Here is a 13,434-nt window from a genome sequence, read left to right on the forward strand (position 1 = left end):
TTTTCAAAATTCTTTTCAAAAACCCAAGTGATTGTCTTTTTTTTTTCAATTTCCCTTTCAAATTCATCAATTTTATCTCATCTTCAAAGTCCAAATTTTGACTTTGAAACCAAATTCAAAGTTCAATTTAACTTTGAAACTCTTGATTCATTTTCTAAATTCCAAATTCAAGTTTCAAATTCAAAGTCCAATTTGACTTTGAAATTCATTCTCAAATCTATTTTGAAATCCCAAATCCATCTTAGGATCCAGAGTCCAACTCTATCTTGGATCTCAGATTTAGATCCAAAACCCATTTTTAGGATCCAGAATCCAATTCCATTTTGGATCTCAGACTTCAGATCCAAATCTATCTTAGGATCCAGAACCCAATTCTACTTTGGATCTCAGACTTCAGATCCAAATCTATGTTAGGATCCAAAACCCAATTCTACTTTGGATCTCAGACTTCAGATCCAAAATCTATTTAGGATCCAGAATCCAATTCCACTTTGGATCTCAGACTTAAGATCCAAAATCCATCCAGAATCCAATCCCATTTTGGATCTCAGACATCAGATCCAATTCCATTTAGGATATGATATCCAATTCCATCTCGGATCTCAAAATTCAGATTCAACTCCCATTTCGGATTCTAAATCTAGAGTTCAAATTTAAATCTCAACTCTATTAAGCATCCAGACTTTGAATTCAAATTCCATCTTAAAATTCCAGATTTCAAATCAACTTCTATTCTCAATTCCAAATCTGAAATTCAATTCCATTTCAAATATTCATTTCCTTTCCTAGACCCAAGTTTAAAATCCAAATTCAAAGTCGATTTCTGACTTTGAAACCTCATTTCCTTTCATTTTCAGTTTCAAATCATTCTTTCTCAAAATCAAGATTTATTTCCCCAACTCTGATTTACTTCAAAAACTTAGAACTTCTCTGATCTATCTCAAAGTTCTAAGTTAGATTTTACCATTCAGAAATCAAATTCTTTACTCCATCATCAAGCTTATCTCAGAAAACTTGAAGATTTCCAAAATCATTTTTCAAAAGAAGCATACATCTTTGCATTGAACAAGCATGATTCTTTTTGCATCTCTTAGACTTAGAATAAATTCTTAGATAATATTTAGGCAAAGCAAAAGGCATAGATTCGATCCTTGGTTTGATTACCCTTGGTAAAGGCGCCAGGAACAGTCAAACCTCGTACCGACGAGCGAATCCCGTCTCTCCATTTTTCCCGCAATAATTTCAAAATAGAGGCGAGTTAAATTTCTAAATATTTTCAAATTAAGGTCAAGTGAGACCCCGTAAAAGAGTTCCTCTTCTCTTTCTTTCTTTCTTTTCTCTTCTCTCTTCTTTTCTGTCTTTTTATTTTTCTCTCTTCAAAAAGGAGGAAATAGAGGTCAGAAAGTAAAGAGAAGGAAGAGAGAGAAACCACAAGAGAGGAAAAATTTTGCGATGATCACAGGTTTGGCGACCGTGATGGGACTCGTCTTTGTCCGGTCGAATTGTGCCTTTACTTTGCTTTGATATTATCTAAGTCTTTACTCTATAAATGTCAGCTTTATTTCCATGCAAAACCTTAGGAGCCTAGACTCTGTCCTAAGCTGACATCATTGCATATAGGATCTAAGTATGGTTTGGTAGGACCATATTGAGGAAATTATTCCATGTTCACATTAGACTTAGGTCTTAAAATACAACTCTCATCAATTCTAGGGATTGAATGCAAACAATGTATGCAAGTGTATGCTTCTTCTCATTTAAATCTATCTCTTTAGGACTTGCATTTAGAGCTTTCTGGTTTTTATTGCATGTTGAACATGTTTTTGAAAACATCCCTACCTATATTGTCCTGGTCTTCACGTTGCTGGGCTGTCTCACTGAACCATAGTTTGGGAGAGAGCCTCACAACTGGGCCACTTATTTGGGTTCGCGCCCCCCTACCATGTACCTAAGGGCCATAGTCTGAGGTATATCGGTAGGTGCTCAAGGATGTTGGGAAGCCTTTACCTTAGAACCAAAGAATTATTTATGCCACGTACTTCGAGCCTCGGCTTGAGTATATCGGCATACCTTGATTGGAATCAGATGATCTGAACCATAGAGTTAGGATTAAGGTCCTACAAGTCATTTCAAATATTGCATTTAGAGTCAGCCTTTAAGGAATGTTGTATGCATATCCTTGTTTGTGTGGTTTTGGTTATGCATTGTCTCTCGTGTTTTCATATATGTATATATATATCAAACTTTTCCAAAACCCTGGGTATATTATTCAAAATTATCCTTATCTTCAGAAACCCCAGGTGTATTTTTCCTCTTTTCCTGATTTCTTTAAATTCTTTTCTGATCCTGCCTGCAACTTTTCCAATTTTTCAAAATTTACCATCTATTTTCTTCTACGTATCTTCTAAATATATTTTATAACAAAAATCTCTTTCGTCAAAGAGATGTCCTTTTAATCATATTCTAAATTGTTTATTTCTTCTCATGGGGAAATAATACGATTGTTGTGCCTCTCGTGCAGACTCAATCCCTAGTAGTGGGATATCTCTTTGTCAATTCGATTTCTTCCTTTATCAAAGTTTCCTCTGAAATCTTTCTAAAAAGGGCCCCATTCTGCCCTACAGAGAGAGCATTTGGTATTGACGGGTGGTTCAGGCTAAGATCAAAGACCGCACCAGTTAGAAGCAAGAATTGAGAAATGGACTCTCAGAGGTTTGCCAAAGAAAGAGTTTAGGACAACCAAAATGAGATTGATCCTGCTATATATCATTTGTTCAAAATGATGATGGTTGAGATATTATCCGAGCAGGCTGAAGCCACTTTTGGAAAAGCTCCCACCAAGGAAGAAGCACCTATCACCTTCCCAATGAGCAAGCACAACGATGACAGTGCAGGAAGTTCTAAAACCAGCAGGGGCAGCTACAAAGGCAACCCGGGCAATCAAAACAGCAATTTGGAGTCATCTAGAAACCAGAAGGGAAAGTTCAGCAGAAACTAAGATGAACCGCTTCAATCCGGTCCTCCGCAGAAGAAGAAGAATCAGGGAGAGCCAAAATGCAAAGATTGGAGCAGTAACCGAGATTTCACTCCCTTGGATGAGCTGTTGGATAAAGTTCTCGAATACATGTTGACCAAGAGATTGGTCAGGCTTCCAAAAGCCACGAGTCCTTCTACTATCTTGGGAAAATACAAGAACCAATTATGCAAATTCCATAGGACGACAGGACATGACACTGATCATTGCTTTGTCTTCAAAAACATTATTCAAGACTGCATTGATAAGAATCTTTTCGTTGAAGACGAAGAAGAAAAGTGCCTGATCCCCCTAACCAAGCGTGCTCAGTCTAGATCTCAGAAAAGGGACAGCTCTCGACAAAAATCAAGCAAGCCAAAGGAGACAAAGCATGATGGTTGGAGTTACGATCGCGAGTTTTCCCCTTTAGGTCAGCCAGTCGAGGAGGTTCTCAAATACCTGCTCACGGAAGATATGATCAAACTTCCCAGGAGAGTTGTGATCATGCATATATTTTAGGGTTCTTTCATATAAAAAATATGCATGATTTCATAAAAAATTGATTTAAAACTCAATTTTATGCTAGTTTTGAGTGAATGAGCTAAAATGAATTAAAAAGAGAAAATGCTTGAAAATTAGTGTTATTTTGCAATTTAATGAATATTTTAATGTTTGTCATTGTGAGTTTCTAAAAATAAAATAAAAATTAGAGTTAAAAATAAAGTTAGTTAGTTAGTTTTAAAAAATAAGTTGAAATGAGGTTTAGTGTAAATATTTTTAAGAAGTAGTCTTTAGATTAGAGTAGTTTTGAGGTTTTTAGCAAATAGAATTGCTTTAAATAGTTTTTTTTAGATTTTTGAAAAAAATAATAAAATAAACCATTTTGCACGGTTTGAGTCTTTTGAAAAAATTGTTACAAACCGGTTTACATGGTTTGTGATTTTGAAAACTGAATTTTTTTTTGTTACAAACCGGTTCAAGCCGGTTTGTGGTTTGCTTATTTAAAACCAAGAAAAAACAAAAAAAAAACAAGTCGTCTCCCCCTTCCTGCGCCAAAACCCCTTTTCCTTCTCTTCCGTCTCTTCTTCCCCTTCTCAACCATCGGCTTTTCTTCCCTCTTCTTTCCCTTCTCACTATTTCTCTGATTTCTTTCGCCGGTGGAGGCATCTCAGTCCGGTGGCGGTGTACGGGAGGAGGCTGACCACCTCTTTTCTAACCCTTCCAGCTACGGTAAGTCCTTCATTCTTCTTCTTCGTCTTCTTCTATTTCTCTTCTCTTTCCTCATTCTATTCTTCATTAGATTAGCTCAACTGAGATAAAATCAAAATAAAAATGAAATCGTTGAAATAATTTCTAGAATCCATCAGAGATCAGATATCATTTTGAAATGTGATCTCTGTTCTCCGACGAGTGTTTTGATTTCTGATCGCCAGTGTTTTACTGTGCTCCGGTGATTGTCTGATTGCTGATTTCTTGTGAGAGTTGGCACTGATCAGAGTTCTGAATTGATTTTATTCTATCAGAATTTTGTTGATCACCTACCTCTGTTCTCCAACGAGTATTCTATCTAAAGCTAATAGAGATTGATTTCTGGTTTTATCAGATGTTTGAACCGAGTTCGGTCTATCAGAGTCATGTAATGTTTTGATTTGATTAAAGATCTGATCTACGATTATTTAAACCGGATAACATTTGATGGATCATCTATTTACTAAGCTTTTCGGTTATTGATTACCGTGATGCTATTGATCGCTGTCACTGTTCAATGATCACCGTTGCTGCCAAAATTTTCGGTGACTACTGATCAAATGATCTCAAGATTTTTAGGGTAGATGCCTGAATTGTTTTGATGTTTAAATTCTGGATCCGGTTTGAGTAATATCAGATTTCTGAGCACTATCCGACTTCTGATAATTTGGTGTTATCTTCTGAGTTTTCCAGCTAGATGGTAGCTAATTGAATTTCATGTTTTACATGTGCTATATTTTCCTATATTAGTTACTTCCTTTTCTAGTTTTTGAAATCCATTTCCTGTTTTCCAGTTTTCACTTCCTGTTTTGTATTTTTCTGTGTTTGTTTTTAATCATTCCATTTCTTGTTTTGATAATTCCTTGTTTTGTTTCTGTTTTTCAATTAAGTAATTTCCAGCTTTTCTTACAATTCTAAGTTCCTGTTTACTCTTACATTTTGGTTTGTTCATGTGTTAAAATTCTTGTCTTTTTTTCATTCAGTGATTGCATGTATTCTTCAGTCTTTGTCCTTCATTGATTTTTTGTTTTGCTTTCACATGCTTTCGTAATTAGCATTTAGTTAGCTTAGTATAATTTTTATTTCTATCTCTTGTATTGCTCGTGTTTCTTTTGACTTGTGCAGGATAGCATAGGAGTGGAGCTCAAGTGCATATGTGACACAAGCACAAGAGTAGAAGATTTTTGCTTTTATTTTAGAATTAGGAATTTAATTCTGGGTTTGTAAATAATGTCTTTTACAAACGAAATATTCCCGTTCCCTGAGTTCGACCCGGTCTCATCCACTAGTGAGAACCGGTTTTTATTATTTGATGTATGGTTTTCACATGTTTTACATATAAAAAATCTTTTCAAAATTACAACGATTTAAAAGAAGACATCAAATTTTTGGCGTCGTTGCCAGGGAATGGCGTAATACTAGTATTCACTTTATTGCCCAGTGTTTGTTTGCATTTAAAAGTAAAACCACATATGTGCATATCTTAGAGACGAGCTTACTTTTCTACACAGCCTACCTACTAGGATTCCCTTAGAGGTGACTGTGTACGATTGGTACCGTACACATAGATTTCATATTTCTTTGCATAATCTCTATTATGTGTAATTGTGTGGTGTTTGTTTAGTTTTTGTTGTTTTTAGTTTACTCGCTTTGTGGTTTGCGTGGTTTGGCCGCTTAGTGCATTAGTTAGGTAGAAAACCCAAAATTAGGACATGTGCTACACCGATCTACTTCGAGGTGTATGCACGAGCAACGATCACTCGACCCGAGCTAATTGAGTCCCGAGTTTCTTGTTAGGAGAACCCTCATCCTATCACCATGGCCGAAAATCAATCGTTGTTCCGTACCCTTAAGGAGTACTTCATGCCAACCATATACACTCCCACCTCCTGCATTACGAGACCTGATGTAGGAGCCAATCAATTTGAAATAAAGGCCAGTACCATTCAAATGCTATCATCCTTTCATGGCCTTATCAACGAAGACCCATATAGTCATCTTGATGATTTTCTGGAGATCTGCTCGACAGTGCGGATCAACAACTTTGGAGACGATGCATTGAGGTTGACGTTGTTTCCGTTCTCGCTCAAAGATAAAGCTAAGCATTGGCTAAAGGCTCTCGATACAGTTCAGATTACCACTTGGGAAGGAATGCAGCGCGAGTTCCTTAAAAAGTACTTCCCAATTAATAAGACGAAGCAGTTTCGTAAAGCCATAATCAGTTTCTCGAAGATTGAGGGAGAACAATTCTACGAGACTTGGGAGAGGATGAAAGATCTTCTCTGCAAGTGTCCCCATCACCAGGTGCCTCGTTGGCAGTTGGTGCATGTGATCATCACAAATTTTTTTTTCCTCTCTTGTAATATTCTCTCTCTTCCTTCTCTTTTCCTTTTCTAACCTCTATTTCCTCCTTTTTGAAGGGAGAAAATAAAATGGCATAAAGAAAGAGAGAAGAGAAAAGAAAAGAAAACAAGAGAAGAGGAATTCTTTTGCGGGGTCTCACTTGACCTTAATTTTGAAAATATTTAAGAAAATAACTCACCTCCGTTTTTGAAATATTTGCAGGAAAACTGGGAGACGGGATCTGCTCGTCGGTACGAGGTCCGACCGTTCCTGGCGCCTTTACCAGGGGTAATCGAACCAAGGGTCGAATTCATGCCTTTTACTTTGCTAAGAAATTATCTAGGAATTTATTCTAAGTCTAAATGCACAAAGAATCATGTTTGTGCAAATGCAAGGATTGTGCAAATCTTGTCATTAAAAGGAATGTTTCTTCTGAAGTTGAGATAAAAGGAAAAGAAAGGAAATTTCAAAGTCATAAATGGACTTTGAATCAGAATAGAGATGAAATGAAATTGAATTCTAACTTTGAAGTTTTGAAATCACAATGAAATGTGGGAAATCTAAATAGGATTGATTTGAAAGTTGAAATTCAAGATGGAATTTGAATCCAAGGTTTGGTTTCTAAATAGAGTTCAAATTCAGGAGGAGATTGAATTCTTGGATTTAGAATCCTAAATGGGAATTGGATTTGAATTTTGCGATGAAATGGATTTGGTTTTAAGAATTAGAATTGGGAATAGAAGTTGATTTGAAATCTGGGATTCAAGATGGAATTTGAATCTAAAGTTTGGATTCTAAATAGAGTTGAGATTTAAAATCGAATTCTGGATTTAGAATCCGAAGTGGGAATTGGATCTGAACTCTGGAATCCAAGATGAAATTGGATTCTGAATTTTAAATGGAATTGGATCTAAGATCTGAGATCCAAAGTGGAATTGGGTTCTGGATCCTAGAATGGATTTGGATTTGAAGTCTGAGATCCAAAGTAGAATTGGGTTCTGGATCCTAGAATGGATTTGGATCTGAAGTCTGAGATCCAAAGTAAAATTGGGTTCTGGATCCTAGAATGGATTTGGATCAGAAGTCTGAGACCCAAAGTGAAGTTGGATTCTGAATCCTAGAATGGATTTGGATCTGAAGTCCGAGATCCAAAAGTGGAGATAGATACTTGGAAATCTGGATCCAAGTTGAGACTAGGATCTAACTTTGGATTTTTGGAATTTCAAAATCGATTTTGAGAATGAATTTCAAAGTCAAATTGGACTTTGAACTTGAATTTTGAATTTATAAAATGAATCACATTGAATTTTAAACTTTGAATTTGATTTCAAAGTTTGAAAATGAGATAGAATTGAAATAGGAATTTGAAGAAGAGATATTCACAATCACTTGGATTTTAAAAGAAATTTTTGAAAATATTATGCAATTCTATCCTAAATGATGAAATGAATTTAAAGAATTTGAATTTAGAATTTGAAAAGCTATTCCATTCTTGAAATGAATTAAAAATGAGGTTGAAGACATAATACATCCCTGACTATGGTCATTGAATATATTATGTAATAACTACATTTAAGTTTAAGTGAAGAATAAAATACATTTTGGTGCTTTTATAGAATTTAAAATGAAATGAACTCTCAATATCCCCTCACTATGGCCATTGGTATATATATTGAGTTAATTTTAGATTAAATTCTGATAAAAGAGGAGAATATTTACCAAAAACATGATGATTTTTGAAAAGGATCCAGTGTGGATCCAATTTATTTTATAAAAGGTAAAAATACTAAGTCTTGTTTACATCACGACTATGGCCGTTGATGTAAATCATTAACTTAGAATTAATTACCTCTTACGAAATGGTGCACGTGCCATTCGTGTTTCACCATTGTGAGAATTTGAGAAATAAAGGCAAAAATGCATGAAAACAAGCAATTCATGATGTTTACAATGCTCATTCATTCTATCTAAAACAAAAACAGGAAATGTAAATTCTCATTAAGGCCTAACTATTACAATACATAAAATTAAATTTACAACTCCAAATGATGACCTTTTCTATATATTTCCTGCAAAACAACTGAGTTAACGGGAAAAATAGAAGAATAATGTCATATATCACATGGATATCTTGAAAAAAGAAAGTGTCCACACACCAAGATGGAAAAAAAGGTAGAAAGGATATATATGTACCTATATACATATATTTATGTACATATATATAGGTATATTCACATGTATTTAAGTATATGTATCTATATATAGGTGTATATACATATGTATATATATGGGGGTATATACAATAGGGAGGTGTGATGAGGAACAGATCATATCCAGGTTGCTGTATGCAACCCTTTTAAGGTGATTTTATAGGTGGTTTGCAGGTAATGCCACACACCGAAAATGCCTTCAGTGGTCTTCTATTAACAACTGGATTACAATGATTCTTATGTCAGGGCCAGAAATAAGCCCAATTGGACGATGAGGATAGCAGCTTACCTATTTCATGAATTTTCCTAATGCAGGATCATGGGGCCTATGCATAAATAGAGAACAATGATATGCGAAATGGTGTAACCTAAATGATGGCATGATAGGCAAGGGAAATGGGAGTGTGAAACATGTGCTGAGTGATATATGTTGTAGCAGATAGTAGAGATGGTGGTGAGCGTTAATGTGAGAATTGAATATGCTACAAATGCTAAGTACAAATGTAATTGACAGGTGGGTGATAATAGGATATACTGTGGGCAAGTATATAAATGTTGCTGTGAAGAAAGTGCAACAGATAAGTGTAATTGAAGGGTGGAATTTTCAATACTGAAATGTAGGTTCGCGACATTCTGGCCAAAAAATGACTCGAGTCCCAGTTTGAATTACTAGTAGCCCACGACGGCTGCAAGTAAAGCTTTAGGAATGGCTTGAAACTCCATTTGGAGCAAACAGTTTATTACTATAATGAGGTGTACCAGAGGATCTCTCTGATTCCAACATGGCTTAGTGAACCTCAAAAGGGCATAGCACAATATTATCAGTAAAATGGATACAATCTTGGTGAAATCCCAAATAATTTTATACACTTGTAACTCTCTAAAAGCAAAAGGTGCAGACCTGGCCAAGAAACTTCAAACAACAAAATGCTGAACTACTGCAACCTTAAAACAACAACTTTTCTTTTATATTAATCAAAATGTTTAATGGCTTTCAAAATCTATAGATACTGTGCTGTTAGCCATCTGGGATAGTCACACAGACATTTAATCATGGCTGATGGATCTTAAAACTGAGATAATGCTAGATGTTCAAATACCAAAGAAGGACTCTCTAGTGAAGCACTCTTATAAGACGATCAATCAAAAAGCACCACATCATTTTTGTTGGTAAAAGGAAGAGAGTCTGCAGCAAGTGGCTTAATCCTCTTGAGCCCGCCATCTCTTAATAGCTTCACTGTAATCTCACAAGCCAAAGTGTGAGAAAATTGGGTTTCCCAATTAACATCTATCCCATCAATTCTGCAGGAATACTGCCTCTATCTGTTACAGAGATAATTCACAAAATAAATGTGTCTAATGCTGGTAATAAGTGGAGGGAAAGTGTTATAACAATTTTGTAACTGTGATGCTGTGCAGCAAATGTGTTGGTGATGCGAGACTTGCATTTTGAAAGCACAGCTAAAGGTGTTTAGCCATGTAAGATCGATATGGTTGGACCAAAAAAAAAAATGGGAGGGTTCTACCTGTGAGTCAGAAGTTTGAACTTGTGCTTCCGTCTCTTTACTTGCAGCAGCAGCCTATGAAAGCCAACATCTCTAGAAGTAGGTGCTCTGGGTTCCAAAAGGAAACTAATAAACATACGGATGATCCATCTATAGAAGCATGAATGTGCATCCTACAGAAAATGGAAATGAGTGATGAAGGGATACAGTTATGATGACGATGCTAGTAAGGGTAAAGTATACAGGCTGTGGAGCTTCTGGAAGCATCAGTACAGCCGATTACTATTACCCTGGATGGAATTGAAATCATCCCCATTCTTGTTGACCTTATATACTTCTTGCAAAAGATACCAGTTCATGACCATTTCCAGGCTTTCAAAATATGATTGCCTCAATTGAATCCAACAACTTCATACTGGCAGATTCCCACCGTTCCAGGCCTCCAGCAACTTAAGCCATTGTTCATCTGATCTTTAACAAGTTCTGGTTGCCCCAGTTAGGTGTTGGTATTAAATGTCACTTTCAAGTTACTCTTGAGATCGAGAGGTAGGGGATTCACATTTTAATGATAAAATGGACTGTAGAAGTACTATCAAAAATAAAAAAAAAGAGCAACAATAACACAGTGACATCTAATGAGACGAAACATTCTGAGTTCAAGGAAAACACCTAAATCGAAGTGAATGTTACAGGTATATCTCTACAAAACACAGAAGTATCGATAAAAAAAAGGAAACTAAAAGAATGGGTTATCCGACCAACACTGTAGTGAGAAGATACAAAATAATAAAAAAAAAAGAACATAAGGTAATCAGAGATTTACTGAATTAAGATACAAAAGATGAATATGTAACAAAATAAATAGGAGCCATATGCAGAGATCTTCCCTTAGATTGGTCTTGGGTAATTGCTATAGTAGGCGTCTATGTCAAAATAAACTAAAAGAAACTAAAAAAAAAAAAAAACGATCCTGCACACTGAGATTGTAAATAACAAGCAAGATGAATAAATAAACTCTTTTGATAAGATAGAAAATGAGATGTAACTGATCAAAGTAAGGGACTATTAGCCCCTGACTTCCTGACCTGAGAATTCACTCACTTCAACACGGTAATGTGATGTCTTCTTTTAATCGTTGTAATTTTGAAAAGATTTTTATATGAAAAACATGTGAAAACCAGACATCAAATAATAAAAACCGGTTCTCACTAGTGGATGAGACCGAGTCGAACTCAGGGAACGAGAATATTTCGTATTCAAGTACACAAATTTAAACTATTCTTTATTGCCGAATTATTGAAATATAAAATGTTCAGAAAAGGTAAAAACAACTAACTATTACAACAAATGAATACCCTTCGCAGAGGGCGTAAAGTGCAATATTTACAAACCCAATTAAAATTCCTAATTCTAAAAATAAAAGCAAAAAGAAGCTTTATTCTTCGTACTTCGTGTCACGTAATCGCTTCTGCTCCAGTCTGTGCTATCCTGCACAATTCAAATGAACACGAGCAGTACCAGAAATAGAAATAGACTATACTAAACTAGATAAATGCTAAAAATTGTGAATAAACTTATGCAAGAAATCTAAATGACAAAAGAATACAAACTAAGTATAATCGCTAATTATCTTGCTTAACTAACAACTAATTCAATAAACTGATGGCTAACAAGAAGGTAAACTAATTACTAAAACAAAACAAGGAATGCAATCAATTAAAAACAAGAAATATCATGAATTAAAAACTTTGAATCACTAACTATGACAAACTGAAAAACTAGAATGAAACACATAAGATCGAAAAGAAAACAGTCACAACAAAAGATTTCTACTACAACCGAATAGCAACAGAAAACAACTATGAAGAAATGGTAATAATAACTATGCTATATCAAAATACATCATCTAACTACTGAATCAATTAACAACTACTAAATCAATTAACAAAATCTACTGAAAACAACTACTGAATCAATTAACAAACAGAAATTACTACTAAATCAATTAACAAAAACTAAATCAATTAACAAAAACTAAATCAATTAACAAAATCTACTGAAAACAACTACTGAATCAATTAACAAACAGAAATTACTACTGAATGAATACAACTACTGAAGCAATTAACAAAATCTAAAAAAAAACTGTAAACTAAAAATGATCGGCCGATGAACAAAAGAACATACTCGTAAATGTATTTTTTTTTCCTTTTTGTTTTTTTTTCTTTCTTTTTCAGTTTTTTTTTCTTTTTATTTCTGTTTTACAGATATAGCAATAACCAGAAGATGATTTGAAGAAGAAGAAGAAGAAGACAGAATTAATAGAAGAAGAAGAAGGATTAGCTGAAGAAGGAACAGATCGGCAGAAAAATCAGAAAAAGAAGAAAAATCAGACAAAGCAGCAGAAGAAGAAGGATTGGAAGAATTGGAATAGGAAGAAGAATAAGAAGAAGTAGAAGAAGAAGAAGTTGCAGAAGAAATCGAAATAGGAAGAAGAAGAAGATATTCGGAGCTTACCGTGAAATGGAAGAAATCGAGGAAGAGGTGGCGGCCTCCTCCACCACCGCTGTCACCGGACTGAAGCTCCACCACTGCTGCCGGCTGGAATGTAGACAGAGAAAGAGGGAGAAGGGGAAGGTAGGAAAAGAAGTGGCCGGTGTTGGTGGAGGAGGGTGAGAACAAAGGGAAAGAGAGGGAAAGAGGGAAAAACAAGAGGGCTTCAGCCGTATGGGGGAGGCACCGAATTTTTTTTCCTTCGTGGGTTTTAAAACCCCAAACCGGCTGGAACCGGTTTAAAACCGATTTTTTCAGTTTTAAAAAAATGCAAACCGGTTCCAGCCGGTTTGCTATTATTTTTTTTTTTAGTTTTTAAAATTCAAAAACCAAACCGTGTAAACCGGTTTATTAGAAAAAAAAATTTCAAAAAGTTATAAACAAAACTTTATTTCATTTATAAGGAAAATAAAAATTATTCTACTAATTTTTTCTTCTTTTCTAAAAAAAACAAACATTTAAAATGATTTTAAAAACTATTTTCTCTATTTTTTTATTTTATTTTTAATTGAAAACTAAAACTAAACTACTATGAATATAACAAAAACTAAAATATGTATAA

The sequence above is a fragment of the Nuphar pumila genome, chromosome 8 (assembly GCF_984573655.1).
Source record: "Nuphar pumila chromosome 8, dmNupPumi1.hap1.1, whole genome shotgun sequence".
NCBI classification, from domain to species: domain Eukaryota; kingdom Viridiplantae; phylum Streptophyta; class Magnoliopsida; order Nymphaeales; family Nymphaeaceae; genus Nuphar; species Nuphar pumila.